This window comes from Lactuca virosa, chromosome 3 (assembly GCF_052849685.1).
Source record: "Lactuca virosa cultivar CGN04683 chromosome 3, Lactuca_virosa_CGN04683_v6, whole genome shotgun sequence".
NCBI lineage: Eukaryota > Viridiplantae > Streptophyta > Magnoliopsida > Asterales > Asteraceae > Lactuca > Lactuca virosa.
Genome location: NC_136428.1, coordinates 285,531,361 through 285,552,480, shown reverse-complemented (window position 1 = coordinate 285,552,480; position 21,120 = coordinate 285,531,361).

Below are 21,120 nucleotides of genomic sequence, written 5' to 3'. Positions count from 1 at the left end.
TAGTGTATAGTATGCTCTCCTGTATAGTGTATAGTATGTTCTCTTGTATAGTGTATAGTATGTTCTCTTGTATACTGTATAGTATGTTCTCTTGTATAGTGTATAGTAGGCTCTCCTATATAGTGTATAGTATGTTCTCTTATATAGTGTATTGTTACTCAATGTAGTACTTATGTAGTGACTCATAAATGTACTGACTCTTGTATGGATCGTTGTAATAGTAGTAGTTAGTAGTAATCCCTTAACTACACATATTATAGTTAAATAGTAAGGTTGTTTGGATGCCTTTGTTACACAAAGGTACTGAATTGAAGTGAAAGCTTTTATATCCTACACATATGTACATGATATATAACTAAGAATTAAACGACATTTGGACAAATAACAGGATACCCTAAGTCCACAACCAAACAAGGAACATGAAGTAAGGTGAGCTATCAGTTCTAAGTCCTTTAAGTCTTAATTTTAAAAATATACTGGTGTAGATATGGATTTGAAAATACTGCAAGTATAAAAGAGTTTGAAACTGTTTTAGCATCATAAGAGTTTAATAAAAGGGTTGGAAAGCTTGAAAATCCATAAGTTTGATAGCAATTGAAAGTAGTAGCAAATCTTCCTGTTTGTTCTAGTTATTAATCACATGTGATTAAGGCAATAACGAGAAGTGTTCAACTTGTATCCCCCCCCATAAAAGCATTTAAAATTAATTTAAAAGGTTAATTCAGGGGTATGAACTCACCTGCAGTGAGTGGTTTGGATGGAAGTGTCGGGTAGGATGCTAGGTGTCAAGTGAGGACTTGAACACACACACGGATCCTATGTAAATGGTAGTGATACATAAATGTATCTAATTAGTCATTTAATAACTAATTAGTCAAGTAAAGACACTCTAATACATGGAAACACTTTGTTTCAAGTGCTAGGAGTGCTAAAGGGTTGTATCTAAGGAAAGTAGGGACTCACATTGGAGTTTACCTCCCATTTGGCACCAATACATGAGTTTATGGTTTTTGGTCAAAACCCCCATGAGTTTACGGTCGTAAACTCATGGTAAATGGTACCATTGTGTGATTTAAGGTCTTATACCCCTCAAGGAAGTGTTCTAGGTTTGAATCAAAGGCCTAGGAAGGGTCTAGGGCACAAAAGGGCTCATCTTTGGACTTTACGGTCCTTGGACCACCTTTGAGAGTTTACGGTCGTAAACCCTTGAGTTTACGGTCGTAAACCCATTAGTTTACGGCCGTAAACTCATGGTTACCCCAACCATTTCGTGTTTTGTGGTTTCTAGTTCATGCATGCAAGTTTCTAGTCCAATATCCAAGCTTTAGAAGGTGTTAGGGGGACTTAAACACCACTTGGTGGTGTTTACGGTTCAAGGATCTCCCTTGACCGTAAGCACAAGTGTGCTTGAGGGTTTCTTGGTGTTCTTCCATGATTTAACAAGTATACTAAGCAAGTAACTAGTTAGGAAGAGTGTACTTACTTATAGGAAGCTCGTAAGAGTGTTTAAGGGCCAAGAACACTAGTGTGTGTTCTTGGTGTTCTTGGTGTTTTGAAGAACACTTGAAGATCTAAGTAAAAATGAAGGATTCATGGATGAAATGATGTATAAACACTAGATAAGGTGTTATAACAACAAAACAAGTGAAGAAGAACTTACATTTTGGAGGATTTGGAAGAAGTGTGTGATGATACTTGAGAGAAAAGTGGTGGGTGTTCTTGAAGTTGAAGGTGTAAAGTGAGGAAGTGAGGGAATAAGGGTAAACTCATGCCTTAAGCATGAGTTCATGGTCAAGAGGGAGTTTACGGCCCAAACTCCCCAAGTTTGGCCGTAAACACCTTGTTAAGGTGTTAAAATGTTAAATTGTTACACCTCACTCATAATGATACTTCCTTTTATTTATTCGTTTGACGAAAATAAAAATAAAACACCCAAACGGACTTTAAACCGACTAAAATTATCCAAAAATGAATTTAACTATTATTTGTAGTGTTTGACTGTAGAGTTTATACCAGTGAAAGTTTTGGGTTGTCACATCATCCCCCCGTTAGAGGGAATTTCGTCCCGAAATTAGAGTTCATGCAACTAAGTTATTACAAATAACTAAGTAAAGAGACGAGGATATTTAAGTTTCATTTGATCCTCGCGCTCCCATGTGAATTCCTATCCTCGCTTGGTGTTCCAGCGAACCTTCACGATTGGGATGCAGCTTTGTTTCGTTTGTTTGACCTCTCGGTCCATGATCTCTACAGGTTCTTCCACGAAGTTGAGGCTCTCGTTGATCTCGATCTCGTCGAGTGGGATTACTAGAGTCTCGTCGGATAGGCACTTTTTCAAGTTAGAGTCGTGGAAGGTAGGATGTACGTTACTTAGTTCGAAGGGTAGATTGAGTTTGTAAGCTACGGGGCCGATTCTAGCTAGAATCTCAAAAGGTCCTATGTATCTTGGATTTAGCTTTCCACGCTTTCCGAAGCATATCAAGCCCTTCCAGTGTGAGACTTTCAAAAGGGCTCGGTCTCCCACCTGGACCTCCAAAGGTTTCCTTCGTTTCTCTGCGTAGCTTTTTTGTCGGTCTCTAGAGGCTTTCAATCGTTCACGAATCTGAACGATCTTCTCTGTCGTTTCCCGAATGATCTTCGGACCTATAAGAGTGCTGTCAGGAACTCGTCCTTTAGCTAACTGTGTGTCATCCACCTCAGCCCAACACAGAGGGGATCTGCACTTCCGGCCGTAGAGGACTTCAAATGGAGCAGCCTTGATGCTCGTATGATAACTGTTGTTGTAAGAGAATTCGACGAGAGGTAAGTGAGTATCCCACGCTTTACCAAAGTCGATCACATAGGCTCGCAACATATCTTCGAAGGTTTGGATAGTTCTCTCACTTTATCCGTCAGTCTGAAGATGGTAGGCTGTACTCATGTCCAACCTTGTTCCTAAGGAGTTTTGTAGTGACTGCCAGAACCTCGTAGTGAATCTACTATCTCTATCGGAGATAATAGACATAGGAACACCATGCAGTCGTACGATTTCCCTAATGTAAGTTCTTGTGAGCTTCTCCATTTTCTCGGTTTCTTTGATGGGTAGGAAGTGTGCGGACTTGGTCAATCTATCGACGATGACCCAAATGGTATCAAGTCCACCCGTTGTCTTGGGTAGCTTGGTTATGAAGTCCATAGTGATCCGCTCCCACTTAAATTCAGGTATCTCCGGTTGCTAGAGTAGACCTGACGATTTCTGGTGTTCGACCTTGACCGTAGCGCAAGTAAGGCATTTACTTACGAAGGTAGCAATCTCAGCTTTCATGTTAGGCCACCAGTATGACTTTTTGAGATCCAGATACATCTTATCTGAACCTGGGTGGACGGAGTATCGAGTGTTGTGCGCTTCCTTCATGACCAAGTCTCTGAAGCCACCGTGTTTCGGGGTCCAGATCCGGTCCATGAGATATAAGGCTCCTTCGCCCTTGGCTTCCAAGTTCTTATCCATTCTTCGCAGGGATTCTCCCGCCACATTTTCAGGTTTCAAAGCTTCGAGCTGAGCCTCCATAATTTGTGTGGATAGATGTGAATGGATAGTCATGGTCAATGACTTAACTCTTCGACGAGAATATTCTTTTCGACTTAGGGCGTCTGCTACTACGTTGGCTTTACCCGGATGATAACGAATTTCACATTCGTAGTCATTGAGTAGCTCTACCCACCGTCGTTGTCTCATATTCAGCTCCTTCTGGTTGAATATGTGTTGTAGGCTTTTGTGGTCTATAAAGACAGTGCTCTTCGTACCATACAGGTAGTGTCTCCAGATCTTTAGGACAAACACAACTGCCCCTAGTTCGAGATCGTGTGTGGTGTAGTTGACCTCGTGTGTCTTCAGCTGTGTTGAGGTGTAGGCGATTACCTTACCTCGTTGCATCAGAACACAGCCAAGCCCTTGGTTTGACGCATCGCAATAGACCACAAAGTCTTTTGTTCCTTCGGGGAGGGACAGTATCGGTGCGGTGCACAAGGCTCGCTTCAGCGTTTGGAATGCCTTCTCTTGCTTCTCTTCCCAGTCAAAGGCCACACCTTTCTGGGTCAATGTCGTAAGAGGTTTCGCGATCCGAGAGAAGTTTTGAATGAACCTGCGGTAGTAGCCAGCGAGGCCTAGAAATTGACGAATTTCTGTAGGCATCTTCGGTGCTGACCAGTTCTCAATGGCTTTAATTTTGGAAGGGTCCACGTGGATTCCCTCTTCGCTAACCACGTGTCCTAAGAATTCGACTCTTCAGATCCAAAATTCGCATTTAGAGAACTTCGCATAAAGCTTCTCCGATCGTAAGGTTTCTAGGACTTATCGTAAGTGATCGCTATGCTCCTCCTTACTTCGAAAGTAGATAAGTATATCATCAATGAAGACGATGACGAACTGATCCAAGTAAGGACGTCATACTCTTTTCATCAAGTCCATGAATACTGCGGGCAAATTTATCAATCTTGGAAAAGTAGCTCTCCCCTTGCAGCTGGTCAAATAAATCGTCGATGCGAGGAAGAGGGTAACGATTCTTGACTGTAAGCTTGTTGAGTTCCCTGTAATCGATGCACATATGGAACGATCCGTCTTTCTTCTTTACGAACAAGACTAGTGTTCCCCAGGGTGAGAAGCTTGGTCTTATAAAGCCCTTGCTGAGCAGTTCGTTAAGTTGACCGGACAGTTCTTGCATCTCAGCAGCTGCTAGACGATAGGGTGATTTGGCTACAGGGGTAGCTCCTGGGATTAAGTCGATTCGGAACTCGACTTGACGTTGCGGGGGTAAATCTGGGAGTTCTTCCGGAAAAACGTGGGGAAGTCGCGTACTACGGGGAGGTCTTTTAGGTCTTTTGTTTTCTGGCTCGTATCTACAACATGCGCCAGGAATGCATGATATTCCTTACGCAAGTACTTCTGGGCTTGAATACTCAAGATGATACGAAGGCTTGTACTAGGTTTGTCTCGGTAGATTAACAAGGTTTTGCTATTCGGTAGATTCAGGCGGACTGCTTTTTCGAAGCACAAAATGTCGGCACGATAGAGACTCAGCCAGTCCATGCCTATGATGACGTCGAAACTCTGGATAGCTACTGGTATGAGGTCGATTGGGAACGAATGATTATCTAGCGTGAGGGAACAACCTATGTAAATCTCGTTAGAACTCCCTGTCTTGCCGTTAGCCATTTCTACGACGAAGGTTTCTTTTAATGTTTGCGGTGATTGTTTAAGTTGGTGTTTAAATTTTTGGTTTACGAAGCTTCTTTCTGACCCACTATCGAATAGGATACAAGCATAAGAGTTATCGATAAAGGAATGTACCCGTGACTACCGTGGGGTCTGCTACGGCTTCATTCTTGCCCATAGCAAGTAGTCTTCCCGTTCCTCCCGCATTCCCAGCTTTCGGGCTTGACTCACTCCGGTACCGGGAACTTGGGTGGTGGGTTTCGGAGGTGCTTTGCAAAACCAGGCGGTATGGCCCTTCTGGTCACAGTTAGTGCAATGCGTCTCACGGTAGGGGCCGTTATGATGGAAAGAGCACTTGGTGCACTTGGGTAAGTTCCCTGCATATGATTTGGCTGGTACAGGGGCAGCAGGAGTAGTGGCAGCATGGACAACCACCGTCTGTTGATTCTTGGAAGAGGGTTGATTTGATTTACCCCTCCTTCGGTCCCCATGCTTCCTTTTGCTGTCGGTCGCGTTGGTTGGGGTTGGGGTAGTGGTTGTAGTTGTTGATGGGGTGGAAGGAACCTCGTGATCGATGAGCCTTTGGGCCAATTCCTTGGCACTTTCAAAGGTCGCAGGGTGTGAGGCTAGAACGTTCCCTCGATATAGGGGTACCAGACCCCAAATGTATCTTTCAATTATCTTGCTTTTGATGGGAATCATGTTAGGACATAGAGCCACCAGGATGCAGAACCTGGCTGTATAAGCTACCATGTCGGAACCCTGCATTTTGAGGTTCCAGAGTTCCTCCTTGAGTTTCTGGATTTCGCCCCTCGGGCAATATTCCCTTGTCAGAAGGTCCTTCAGTGTGTCCCAGCCCATGGCGTTGGCTGTTACCAGCGAGAGTGATTTGACGTGGCCATTCGACCACGTCAGGGCCCTTTGGATGAAGGTGCAAGCAGCGAACTTTATCTTGCTTCCTTCAGGGCATGAGCACATCTCAAAGATTGCCTCTGTTCTTTCGATCCATTGGGACAGTGCAAGGATCGCTCTGGTTCCGTTGAAGTATGTAGGTTTGCAGCTGATGAAATTTTCATAAGTACACTCCCGTACACGTGGATGGATTTCACCATGGCTAGAGTTAGTGCCAGTCCCCGTTCCACTAACACCGCCAGAGTTTACTTGGGCCATGGCGGCAGTCACAGCTGCAGTCACAGCTGCCTGGAACATCACAGCATCGAACTGCTGTGGAGGAGGTGGTGGTGGTGTAGTTTGAGTTGCAGGTCTGCCCCTGGTCGGATGAGGACGAGGCGGCATCTTTTACTGAAAATTGATAGAGATGATGATAATTATAAGAATCGATTGTGAGTATGATGAGTGGGTTCCATGGACTAAATCTCCATAGTCCAAATATCAGATAGAGTCATAACAATAGAGTAGGGAAATGCAAAAGCACAGGCTTTCCCATAGATTAGACAACTGCCAATATTACTGGTATAATTGATGTAAAAATGAATTCAGGAAAAGTGACCTAACGGTAGGTCTTACATCAAACCATAAAGGAAAATGTTGGTAGTTTAGTAGTCTAGTTAGAGTACTTTCAAGGTTAGGAATGTTACAGAATAGTGAAACAGAGATACTGAAGAGAAGGCTATTCTTTGGAGAAGGGAAAGGATGAGTGGATAATCCTCTACTGGCGACGGGCACCCCTTGGGTGAACCCTTAAGTCAGCCATAGTATTTACGCAAGAATGGGGAAAGAATAGTTAATAGACGTATTGATGAAGATCCTTTTTGGTTGCACGTAAGTAATTAGGGTAACCCAGAATACTCCTATAGTATTCTGTTCTAATGTTCTTGTGGTAGTAGTGTTGGTAAGTTTTTAGACTTGTTGCAACATCACAATCATTCTTAGGCACATGCCAGTCACTCCTCAGAAAATATAGTTGATCAAGCTATATCCCCTTAGGTTTGACTATATGTCTCTAAACCTAACTATGATGTTCAACAATCATAATACTTTTGTTCTGTTCTAGTATGATACTGACCCTGGTATGAATAGATGTATATACATAGTTAAATATTTTATTATTTAAAAGTATATATTCTTGGTCAGAGTGTTTTAATCCTGATGTGTTTATAGTTCGTATATCTTTTATGGGTTGATATACTTGATTCACTATAAACAGTGCTCTGATACCAATCTATCACACCCCAAAACCGAGAACGGCGGAAACGTTCTGCGGGTGGAGGACCTCATGTACAGTATCATAACAATGCATAATAGTAAAGACAAGCAACAACATCCATTGCATTAATATAATAATTGTAATACAAGCATGGTCTGTATAGTTTGTAAGACACCAAAAGTATAATCAAAAATAAAAGATGAGTCTTGTATATGCTCCATCTTCTCAAAAGCTTCATCTGTACCTGTCTACTGATGACCTGAGAATACAAGTTATTTTGAAAGCGAGTATCAGCATAACGCTGGTGAGTTCATAAGCATTTAGTGTCATTGCTTGTATAAAAATGTTAGTAACAATGTAGTGTAGTAATTGATTTCAAATGTTTTGGAAATAGTATACTCCCTAGAAAACCCTATGTTTTCTAGTAAAAAGGTAGTCTTCTACCAAGACCCGATTGTTTGTATAATTGTTCTTTTGTAAATATAAGGGTTTTCCCCAGTGAAAACTATCAGTATAAAAATATAGTTTACTTAAACGAGTATGTGACAAGGACACAAAGTAATGAAATACAGACTCCAGGTGGTACTGAATGAACAATACGCCTCGAAAAGTCTAAAATAATAATATGTAGACATCAGGCGATACACCTCGAAAAGCCCAAAGTAGTAAAATAATAATATATAGACTCCAGGTGATACGCCTCGAAAAGTCCAAAGTAGAAAATATGTAGACTCCAGGCGATACGCCTCGAAAAGTCCAAAGTAGAAAATATGTAGACTCCAGGCGATACGCCTCGAAAAGTCCAAAGTAGAAAATATGTAGACTCCAGGCGATACGCCTCGAAAAGTCCAAAGTAGAAAATATGTAGACTCCAGGCGATACGCCTCGCAAAGTCCATTTTTGCCTTAAATCCTTATTTAGTTAATTTAAGGTTTGAATGTGAACTCGTATGTAACCATGCTGATCGACGGCTGAATAACTGATGACCCTCCAGGTCACACGTAGTATGGTGACATTTTGTCACCCTTGGGCGTAGTCGGCTCGGACTTAAATTAGCAGTCGGGATGTGGGAGTGTCTGTCCTGTATAGATCTATATACATAATGCCCGCTCTCCCTCCAGGAGACTCTGGTTACACAGTGATAGCACAATGAAGTGTCGTATCGAGAAGTAGTATGTCACATTCTGTTTTAGTATTTAATGTCTGAGTAGTGTATAGTATGTTCTCTTGTATAGTGTATAGTATGCTCTCCTGTATAGTGTATAGTATGTTCTCTTGTATAGTGTATAGTATGTTCTCTTGTATAGTGTATAGTATGTTCTCTTGTATAGTGTATAGTATGCTCTCCTGTATAGTGTATAGTATGTTCTCTTGTATAGTGTATAGTATGTTCTCTTGTATAGTGTATAGTATGTTCTCTTGTATAGTGTATAGTATGTTCTCTTGTATAGTGTATAGTATGCTCTCCTGTATAGTGTATAGTATGTTCTCTTATATAGTGTATTGTTACTCAACATAGGACTTATGTAGTGACTCATAAATGTACTGACTTGTCACACCCCCAAAGCAGAACGGCGGAAACGTTCGGGGGCGGAGGACGTCATGTACAGTATCATAAGAATTGAATAGTAAAGAAAGTACACACCACCATAATGAAAATATATTTGAAAAGTTTACAGGATTGTATGTGTTACATGTTTAAATATCAAATACAATATGGTGATCCAAAATATGTTACTAACGCCAGCGCGTTAGTCTTCAAAAAGTAGTTGCTACCTGACTTAGCGTTTTCCTGAGAATACAAGTTATTTCAAAGAAAAAGTGTCAACAACAAAGTTGGTGAGTTCATAAGTAGTGTTTTGATAAAATGTATGCCATTCGAAAGTTCGGGTATGTTTTCCAGAAAATCCGATATTTTCTAACAATTGTATGTAATGAGTATGAAAGATCGTTGTATAAACTGTATGTATTTGAACCAGGAAAATCCTATATTTTCCTAAATGAGATGCAGTCTTAAATGTCCAAGACCGTAACCTGTAAGCAAATATGACATGCTCAAAAGAATGATGTTGTAAGTCATTATTGTACAAAATGAATGTATTTGAACCAGGAAAATCCTATATTTTCCTAAAAGTGAAATGCAGTCTCAAATTTCCAAGACCATAACCTGTAAGCAAATATGACATGCTCAAAAGAATGATGTTGTAGTCTTATTATAAAACAAAACTACAAGAAGATTTGTATTTGAATGTGAAAAGAACTGTATTTGTTACTTTTCCCCATTAAAACGTAATACCATAATAATTGTCTATCCAGTGGGTTTTCATAACCGTACTCTCATAATTTGCCTGTAGCGACGTTCTTCAGGCGTCGAAATGAGATGACACTTGTCACCCGAGGACTGTAGCTAGCAGTCAGGGCGTGGGATCATTAGTCCCGTATAGATCTATACACACTTGTCACGTTCTCCGGACGGGAGATTCTGGTTATAAACAGGACTTCTAGTGTCCTTTAAAAGCTATATTGAAGATGAATGCCTCACGAATTCTCAATTAAGTGACGTATTAAAATGTATATGTTTGTTTCTGTAACGATTATCCTTTTTCATAATGATAATAAAGGCATAAAATAATTTGTATGCTCTTGTATGTATAAAGATGTCATAACGAAAGTGGTTACCCTAAATATGATGTAAACGTATAAATAGAGCTTATGATATTTATACTCATATTCCATTCCGTGAGGGTAAAGTAAAGTAAGATGTTTTGTATGTTAGACATGATCCATATGATAGTTATTAAAAACAATCTGAAATGTATAACGAAAGATAGATGTTTTCACACAAGATTAACCGTATGTTTACTTGTATTCTCCCCCGTAAAGTGTTCAAAAGCATTTAAAATCAGTTAAAAGGGTAGAAATGGGGGTATGAACTCACTTGATTGAAGTGGTTGTTTTGAAGTAGTCGAGAGAAGAATCGAGCAGAACTTTGACTAGAGAGAGTTGAAATCTCGGGATTCTCGGGGATCTCAGGAGTGTAGAACTTCCTTCGGGACTCGAGTATAAAAAACCAGGGCTTCGGGAAGGCTTCTCGAGGTAATCACGTAGAGTAATGGCACTTAGATGGAAAGAGATGTGCACCAAACCAGACACCCTTAAGCTTCTATTTATAGGGGCTGATTTGGGGTCTCACGTCTTGAGTTTTGGAACCCATCAGTCACGAGCTCACGTCGTGAGCATGGTTTCCTCAGGTTGTGAGGCTAAGTCAGCAACGGGTTTTGTGTCCCGAACTTGTAAAATCCGTAACTTTTGCGTATGAGCTCCGATTTCGACGTTATTTATATGCACGCGTAGGTGTGAAAAGGCTCTACAACTCTCGTTTAGACTCCGTCGGCTAATTTTGACCTTATTTTTATTATATTATTTTTAACAGGCCGGGCCTGGAAAAGTCCGTTTAAATTCCATAACTCCTTCATCTGATGTCCATTTTCGTCAGACTTTTTACTGTTGTACTCTCATTGTCGGGGTCTTCAACTTTCATTTAGGTTGTGTCGGCTAACAACCGCTCGATCTCTATTTCGAGTTTTTAGCTGTCTACTGCTAGGTCAGAAACTTCAAAAAATCATAACTTCCTCATACGAAGTCAGATTTGGGCGTTCTTTTTATGTATGTTTACGGTTTAATGATATCTACGACTTTCATTTAGATACTTAAGACTACAAAGTATTTTATCGGAATTTCGTATTTTACGCTTAACAGTGTTTTGTCGGTTTTGTTGCGTATCTTCGATTGGTCATAACTCCTTTGTTATAACTCGGATTTTAATGTTCTTTATGTTTTGGAAACCTTGTTACGATATCTACCACTTAGTACACTCAAAGTGAGACTTTCGAACATTTCATTTTTTTGATGTTATTTCAATTAATTCAAAAAGGGATTACCACATTTGACTTTTAGTCAATACATTGTCTTGAAATATCGGGTTGTTATATCATCCTCCCGTTAGAGGGAATTTCGTCCCGAAATTGATTACAAAGAAAAAGTTTATGAACTAGGGAAAAGATGCGGGTACTTTTGTTGCATCTGATCTTCTCGCTCCCAAGTGAATTCGGGTCCCCGCTTCGCATTCCAGCGAACCTTCACTATTGGTATGCGACTCTTACACAAAGTTAAGATTTTCATTCAGCTCGATTTCCTCGAGTGGAATTACAAGGGTTTTGTCGGATAGACACCTCTTCAAGTTAGACACGTGAAACACCGGATGTACTTTGTTAAGTTCGATTGGAAGTTGGAGTCTATAAGCTACTGGACCAATCCTTGCAGTAATTTCGAAGGGTCCAATGTACCTTGGGTTTAGCTTTCCACGTTTTCCGAAGCGTATCATGCCCTTCCAGGGTGAGACCTTCAGTAGAACACGGTCACCAACCTGAAATTCCAAGGGTTTTCGCCTTTTGTCGGCATAGCTCTTTTGTCTATCTCGTGAGGCTTTCAGTCGCTCTCGAATTTGAACGAGCTTTTTAGTCGTTTCCCTTATGATTTCCGGACCAGTGAGAGTACTATCATGGACTAGACCTTTCGCCAACTGCGTGTCGCCCACCTCCGCCCAGCACAGAGGTGATCTGCACTTGCGGCCGTAAAGGGCTTCGAATGGCGCATTCTTGATGCTAGTGTGATAACTGTTGTTATAAGAGAACTCCACCAATGGCAAGTGGATGTCCCATGCTTTAACGAAATCGATTACACATGCTCGCAACATGCCTTCTAGGGTTTGGATCGTTCTCTCACTCTGCCCGTCAGTTTATGGGTGATAGGCTGTACTCATGTCAAGCCTAGTTCCCAAAGCTTTCTGCAGCATCTGCCAGAATCTTGAAGTGAATCTACTGTCTCGGTCCGAGATGATAGATATTGGTACTCCATGAAGTCGCACAACCTCTCGGATGTAGGTTCTTGTTAGTTTCTCCATCTTATCGGTCTCCTTGATAGGCAAGAAGTGGGCAGATTTGGTTAGCCTGTCGACGATCACCTAAATGGTATCGTGACCACCCTGCGTCTTGGGTAGTCTGGTTATGCAGTCCATGGAAATCTGCTCCCACTTCCACTTAGGTATTTCGAGCTGATGGAGTAGACCTGAGGGCTTCTGATGTTCTACTTTGATCTTGGCGCAAGTCAAGCACTTGCCCACATAGGTAGCAACTTCTGCTTTCATGTTTGGCCACCAGTAGAGTTGCTTGAGATGTAGGTACATCTTATCTGAACCTGGGTGCACGGAGTATGGGGTCTTGTGTGCTTCGTCCATAACCATTTCTCTGAACCCACCGAACTTCGGTGTCCAGATTCGGTTCATGAGGTAACGAACTCCATCACCTTTGATCTCAAAATTCTTGTCCATCCCTCTAAGTGCTTCACCTGTCATGATTTCGAGTTTCAAGGCTTCCAATTGAGCTTCCTTGATTTGTGTTGACAGGTGTGAATGGATCGTCATAGTCAATGACTTCACTCTTCGGCAAGAGTACTCCTTACAACTAAGGGCATCTGCCACCACATTGGCTTTTCCTGGATGATAACGAATTTCGCATTCGTAGTCGTTAAGTAGCTCAATCCAACGTCTTTGCCTCATGTTAAGTTCCTTCTGATCGAATATGTGTTGAAGGCTTTTGTGGTCTATGTAGATGGTGCACTTCGTACTGTATAGGTAGTGCCTCCAAATCTTCAGAGCGAACACCACTGCTCCAAGTTCTAAGTCGTGAGTGGTGTAGTTAACCTCATGTGTTTTCAGTTGCCGTGAGGCGTACGCAATAACCTTTCCTCGCTGCATTAGCACACAACCCAACCCTTGATTGTAAGCATCGCAATATACTACGAAGTCTTCTGTCCCCTCTGGAAGGGACAAGATGGGTGCACTGCACAGGGCATGCTTCACGGTTTGGAATGCAGTATCTTGCTTTTCCCCTAGTTGTAGGTTACACCCTTCTGAGTCAGGGAGGTAAGAGGCTTTGCAATGCTGGAGAAGTTATGTATGAACCTGCGATAATAGCCAACAAGGCCTAGAAATTGGCGAATTTCGGTTGGCGTTGTTGGTGCAGACCAATTCTGGATAGCCTTGATCTTGGAAGGGTCCACGTGGATTCCCTCTTTGCTGACCACGTGACCTAGGAAGTCCACCTCCCTAATCCAAAATTCGCATTTTGAGAATTTTGCGTAAAGCTTCTCAGTTCTCAGCGTCTCTAAGACTTGTCTCAGGTGTTGACCATGTTCCTCTTTACTTTTTGAATAAATGAGTATGTCATCTATGAATACTATCACAAATTTGTCCAGGAACGAATGACATACTCGATTCATTAAGTCCATAAACACGGCGGGTGCGTTGGTTAGTCCGAACGACATCACTACGAAGTCGTAGTGACCGTATCTGCTTCGGAAGGCCGTTTCAGGAACATCGCTCTCTAGGACTCTTAGCTGGTGATATCCCAATCTCATATCGATCTTGGAAAAGTAGTTTGCTCCTTGGAGTTGATCGAACAAATCGTCTATTCGTGGTAGGGGGTACCGGTTCTTAATGGTAAGTTTGTTGAGTTCCCAATAGTCGATGCACATTCTGAATGATCCGTCTTTCTTTTCCACGAAAAGCACTGGTGCTCCCCAAGGTGAGAAGCTTGGTCGGATGAATCCTTTGCTGAGTAATTCATTTAGTTGACTGGACAGTTCTTGCATCTCTGTTGGTGCTAAGCGATAGGGCACTTTGGCCACAGGGGTGGCTCCAGGAATTAAGTCGATTCTGAATTCGACTTGTCTCGCAGGCGGTACCCGTGGAAGATCCTCAGGAAAGACATCAGGAAAGTCACAGACGTCAGGCACGCCCTTGAAGTCTTCTATTCCTCGATTCACATCCACAACATGTGCCAAGAACGTGTGACACTCCTTGCGTAGATATTTATGATCCTTGATGCAAGAGATGATACGAAGAGGGGTGCTAGGTTTGTCGCCATAAACAACGAGGGCTTCGCCATTTCGCAGATTAAGGCGAACGACCTTATCGTAACATAAAATGTCCGCATGATGAGAACTTAGCCAATCCATGCCTATGATGGCGTCGAAACTTTTTATTGAGACTAGCATGAGGTTGATTGGAAAGGAATTATTGTTTAATGAGAGGGTACAGTTTAAGTATATTTCCTTAGCGCTTTCTGTTTTCCCGTTAGCCATTTCTACTATAAAAGTTTCACTTAATGATTGAGGGATTTGTTTGAGTAGGTTTTTAAAACTATGACTCACAAAACTCCTCTCCGCTCCACTATCAAATAACATACAGGCATAAGTGTTATTGAGGAGAAACGTACCCGTAACAACAGTAGGGTCCGCAACGGCTTCCTCCTGGCCTATTGCGAATACGTGGCCACTTCCACCCGTATTCCCATTTTTTGCTTTCGGGCAGTCCCTTCGATAGTGTCTCGTTGCTCCATACTCGTAACAAGCACGACCTATTCCCACATTTGCGACTGGAGCAGTTGGTTGGGTTGGTTCCTTGCAGAAGCGGACAATGTGTCCCTTCCGGTTGCACTTGGTGCAATTCATCTCACGGCGGGGCCCGTGGTGATGAAAGTTGCACCTATTGCACTTCGGTAGATTGCCGATGTATGGCTTTGATGGTGCGGGGGTGGTAGGGACAGTAACAGCGTGAGCTGTCACTAACTGTTGCCTCTTGGGGTTCTCTTGCGGGGCTTGCCCCTTTCTCTTGTTCCAGGGTTTCCTTCGGTCCTCTATCTCCTTCGGAGGGTCAGAAGTAACTGTGATAGTGCCCTGTTTAACCCCATGATCGATTAGTCGTTGAGCCATGCGCTTTGCGCTGTTGAATGTGACTGGGTTGGAAGCCAAAACATGCCCTTGAATATGGGGTGAGAACCCTCAGATGTATCTTTCCACTTTCTTCTGCTCCGGGCTGACCATTCCCGGGCATAGGGCTGACAAATCACTGAACCTGGTCGTATAGGAGGCTAGGTCAGAACCAACCATTTTCAAGTTCCATAATTCATGTTCCAGTTTTTGAATTTCACCCCTCGGGCAGTATTCTTCTAACTATAGGACCTTCAAGTCCTCCGAGCTCATGGCGTTGGCGACTGGAAGAGATACGGATTTCACATGGCCCTTCCACCATGTGAGGGCTCAGTCCGTGAAGGTACAAGCAGCAAACTTGACCTTGCTTATTTCTTTGCATGAATAGATTTCAAAGACCGTCTCGGTCTTTTCAAACCATTGCATAAGTGCAATGACTCCTCCAGTGCCGTTGAACATTTTTGGTTTGGCGTTCGAGAATTCTTTGTAGGTGCATTCCCTAACATGACCATGACCAGTGCCATGGTTCTGATGATTGGTACTACTCCCGCTCCCTCCGGCTCCATTAGAGTTTATTTGGGATAGCGCAGCTGCTACTGATGCGGTGATGGCAGCCTGTACCATAGCTGGATCGAAAGTTGGAGGTGGTGGTGGCGGGGTTGGTGTCGTATTTCGGCGTGCTGACCTACGAGGAGGCATCGTGCTGAAACAATGTTAATGGAAGACAATAAGTCTCACATGTTTGAAAGTCATGTGTTAAAGAGTTAACCAATTTCAACATTTCATGAATTGGGTTTGACATAAACAAGGTCCTCGATTTTGATTCATAATTAGAGTTTATAGATAAACTTATGAATTCGAGTGGTAGGCAAAAAATTAACACACAAAAAGAGTACTTCCTTATATATTAAACATATATTGATTTACATTTTCGAGTCAGGAAAATTTTCGACCTTTCTAAAGGTCTCCGATTGCAAAAGTTAGAGAAAAGTAAGATTTTTAGTCGAGATCCTATTCTATAACAAAATTTTGGGGGTCGGGCAAGTACTACTTGCGATGTGGTTTCGTGAATCTGGTTCGCTTGAACTCCTGATTGGTAGGACTGGTTGGCTATTTTGCCCACCATGACTGGGAGAGCCCGGTCAGCTGAACTTCCCCCACTGACGTCGTAGAAGTCCCGACACATGTCGTAGGGAGGGCGCAATCCTTGATGTTGACTCCAATGGTGAATGTGACTTCTCCAGACGGGAGTTGGTCCCTGAAAACCTTTTCGAACCGCAGCAGGTTAGACGGCAGGTGGATTGATTATTTCTGGTTCCGAGTCTGTCCCATCAAAGCCTTCCTCTTCCTACTCCTCCATGAATTCCTCATCCTCTTCTGGGTCATCTTCCTCCCATCCCCTGTTGGCTTTATTGGGGTAGTAGGGGTGTCTTGGTAGGTGGAATCCAGCCATAGTGTCTATACGAGAATAGGTTTAAGAATTTACTATAAAGTAAACCACATACTGAAGTATCAAAGTTTAAACTTATTGCATTTACCAAATACTCCTATAGTATTCTAAATGTTATGTTTGATTCAAAGAGGTTATGTTTGGTAATTTTTAGACTTGTTGTCCACTGCAGCCACTCCCTGGCATACGTTAGTCGGCTCTCGGACAAATATAGTTGATCAGGCTATATTCATCCCAATTCCAATTACATATCTCAAGGCATAACTGTAGTGCACAACTTATTTATAATACTTCTATATTGTTTTCATCATGATACTGACCCTGTTAGATAATGTATGCATGTATACTTTATAAAAAATTTATTTTAAAAGTATAACTCTCACTCAGAGTGTTTTTGCCCAGCTGTGTTTATAGTTGTATATCAAAAATAAATGGTTTTGATATACTTAGTTCACTATAAACAATGCTCTGATACCAATCTGTCACACCCCCAAACCAGAACGGCGGAAACGTTCGGGGGCGGAGGACGTCATGTACAATATCATAACAATTGAATAGTACAGAAAGTACACACCACCATAATATAAATATATTTGAAAATTTTACATGATTGTATGTGTTACATGTTTAAATATCAAATACAATATGGTGATCCAAAATATGTTACTAACGCTAGCGCGTTAGTCTTTAAAAAGTAGTTGCTACCTGACTTAGCGTTTTCCTGAGAATACAAGTTATTTCAAAGAAAAAGTGTCAACAACAAAGTTGGTGAGTTCATAAGTAGTGTTTTGATAAAATGTATGCCATTCGAAAGTTTGTGTATGTTTTCCAGAAAATCCGATATTTTCTAACAATTGTATGTAATGAGTATGAAAGATCGTTGTATAAACTGTATGTATTTGAACCAGGAAAATCCTATATTTTCCTAAATGAGATGCAGTCTTAAATGTCCAAGACCGTAACCTGTAAGCAAATATGACATGCTCAAAAGAATGATGTTGTAAATCATTATTGTATAAAATGAATGTATTTGAACCAGGAAAATCCTATATTTTCCTAAAAGTGAAATGCAGTCTCAAATGTCCAAGACCGTAACCTGTAAGCAAATATGACATGCTCAAAAGAATGATGTTGTAGTGTTATTATAAAACAAAACTACAAGAAGATTTGTATTTGAATGTAAAAAGAACTGTATTTGTTACTTTTCCCCATTAAAACGTAATACCATAATAATTGTCTATCCAGTGAGTTTTCATAACCGTACTATCATAATTTGCTTGTAGCGACGTTCTTCAGGCGTCGAAATGAGATGACACTTGTCACCCTGGGACTGTAGCTAGCAGTCAGGGCGCGGGATCATTAGTCCCGTATAGATCTATACACACTTGTCACGTTCTCCGGACGGGAGATTCTGGTTATAAACAGGACTTCTAGTGGTACCTTTAAAAGGTATATTGAAGATGAATGCCTCACGAATTCTCAATTAAGTGACGTATTAAAATGTATATGTTTGTTTCTGTAACGATTATCCTTTTTCATAATGATAATAAAGGCATAAAATGATTTGCATGTTCTTGTATATATAAAGATGTCATAACGAAAGTGGTTACCCTAAATATGATGTAAACGTATAAATAGAGCTTATGATATTTATACTCATATTCCATTCCGTGAGGGTAAAGTAAAGTAAGATGTTTTGTATGTTAGACATGATCCATATGATAGTTATTAAAAACAATCTGAAATGTATAACGAAAGATAAATGTTTTCACACAAGATTCACCGTGTGTTTACTTGTATTCTCCCCCGTAAAGTGTTCAAAAGCATTTAAAATCAGTTAAAAGCGTAGAAATGGGGGTATGAACTCACTTGATTGAAGTGGTTGTTTTCAAGTAGTCGAGAGAAGAATCGAGCAGAACTTCGACTAGAGAGAGTTGAAATCTCGGGATTCTCGGGGATCTCGGGAGTGTAGAACTTCCTTCGGGACTTGAGTATGAAAAACCGGGGCTTCGGGAAGGCTTATCGAGGTAATGACGTAGAGTAACGGCACTTAGATGGAAAGAGATGAGCACCAAACCCGGCACCCTTAAGCTTCTATTTATAGGGGCTGATTTGGGGTCTCACGTCGTGAGTTTTGGATTGCTCACGTCGTGAGGCTTAGTTAACATGATCCTCTTCGACGAGTTGACGTGGCTGACACTCTGGAACCCATCAGTCACGAGCTCACGTCGTGAGCATGGTTCCCTCAAGTCGTGAGGGTGAGTCAGCCTCGGGTTTTGTGTCCCGAACTTGTAAAATCTGTAACTTTCACGTATGAGCTCCGATTTCGACGTTCTTTATATGCATGCGTAGGTGTGAAAAGGCTCTACAACTCTCGTTTAGACTCCGTCGGCTAATATTGATTTTATTTTTATTATATTATTTTTAACAGGCCGGGCCTGGAAAAGTCCGTTTAAATTCCATAACTCCTTCATCTGATGTCCATTTTCGTCAGACTTTTTATTGTTGTACTCCTATTGTTGGGGTCTTCAACTTTCGTTTAGGTTGTGTCGGCTAACGACCGCTCAATCTCTATTTCGAGTTTTTAGTTGTCTACTACTAGGTCAGAAACTTCGAAAAATCATAACTTCCTCATACGAAGTCAGATTTGGGCATTCTTTTTATGTATGTTTATGGTTTAATGATAACTACGACTTTCATTTAGATACTTAACACTAAAAAGTATTTTATCGGAATTTCGTATTTTACGCTTAATAGTGTTTTGTCGGTTTTGTTGCGGATCTTCGATTGGTCATAACTCCTTCGTTATAACTCGGATTTTAATGGTCTTTATGTTTTTGGAAACCTTGTTACGATATCTACCACTTAGTACACTCAAAGTGAGACTTTCGAACATTTCATTTTTTTGATGTTATTTCAATTAATTCAAAAAGGGATTACCACATTTGACTTTTAGTCAATACATTGTCTTGAAATATCGGGTTGTTACATGACTCTTGTATGGATCGTTGTAATAGTAGTAGTGAGTAGTAATCCGTTAACTATACCTATTATAGTTAAATAGTAAGGTTGTTTGGATGCCTTTGTTACACAAAGGTACTGAACTGAAGTGAAAGCTTTTATATCCTACACATATATACATGATATATAACTAAGAATTAAACGACATTCGGACAAATAACAGGACACCCTAAGTCTACAACCAAACAAGGAACAGGAAGTAAGGTGAGCTATCAGTCCTAAGTCCTTTAAGTCTTAATTATATAAATATACTGGTGTAGATATGGATTTGAAAATATTGCAAGTATAAAAGAGTTTGAAAACTGTTTTAGCATCATAAGAGTTTAATAAAAGGGTTGGAAAGCTTGAAATCCATAAGTTTGATAGCAATTGAAAGTAGTAGCAAATCTTCCTGTTTGTTCTAGTTATAAATCACATGTGATTAAGGCAATAACTAGAAGTGTTCAACTTGTATTCCCCCCCATAAAAGCATTTAAAATTCATTGAAAAGGTTAATTCAGGGGTATGAAGTCACCTGCAGTGAGTGGTTTGGACGGAAGTGTCGGGTAGATGCTAGGTGTCAAGTGAGGACTTGAACACACACAGATCCTATGTAACATGTAGTGATACATAAATGTATCTAATTAGTCATTTAATAACTAATTAGTCAATTAAAGACACTCTAATAAATGGAAACACTTTGTTTCAAGTGCTAGGAGTGCTAAAGGGTTGTATCTAAGGAGAGTAGGGACTCACATTGGAGTTTACCTCCTATTTGGCACCAATACATGAGTTTACGGTTTTTGGTCAAAACCCCCATGAGTTTACGGCCGTAAACTCATGGTAAATGGTACCATTGTGTGATTTAAGGTCTTATACCCCTCAAGGAAGTGTTCTAGGTTTGAATCAAAGGCTTAGGAAGGGTCTAGGGCACAAACGGGCTCATCTTTGAAGTTTACGGTCCTTGGACCACCTTTGAGAGTTTACGGTCGTAAACCCTTGAGTTTATGGTCGTAAACCCATGAGTTTACGGCCATAAACTCATGGTTACCCCAACCATTTCGTGTTTTGTGGTTTCTAGTTTATGCATGCAAGTTTCTAGTCCAATATCCAAGCTTTAGAAGGTGTTAGGGGCACTTAAACACCACTTGGTGGTGTTTACGATTGAAGGATCTCCCTTGACCATAAACACAAGTGTTCTTGAGGGTTTCTTGGTGTTCTTCCATGATTTAACAAGTATACTAAGCAAGTAACTAGTTAGGAAGAGTGTACTTACTTATAGGAAGCTTGTAAGAGTGTTTAAGGGCCAAGAACACTAGTGTGTGTTCTTGGTGTTCTTGGTGTTTTGAAGAACACTTGAAGATCTAAGTAAAAATGAAGGATTCATGGATGAAATGATGTATAAACACTAGATAAGGTGTTATAACAACAAAACAAGTGAAGAAGAACTTACATTTTGGAGGATTTGGAAGAAGTGTGTGA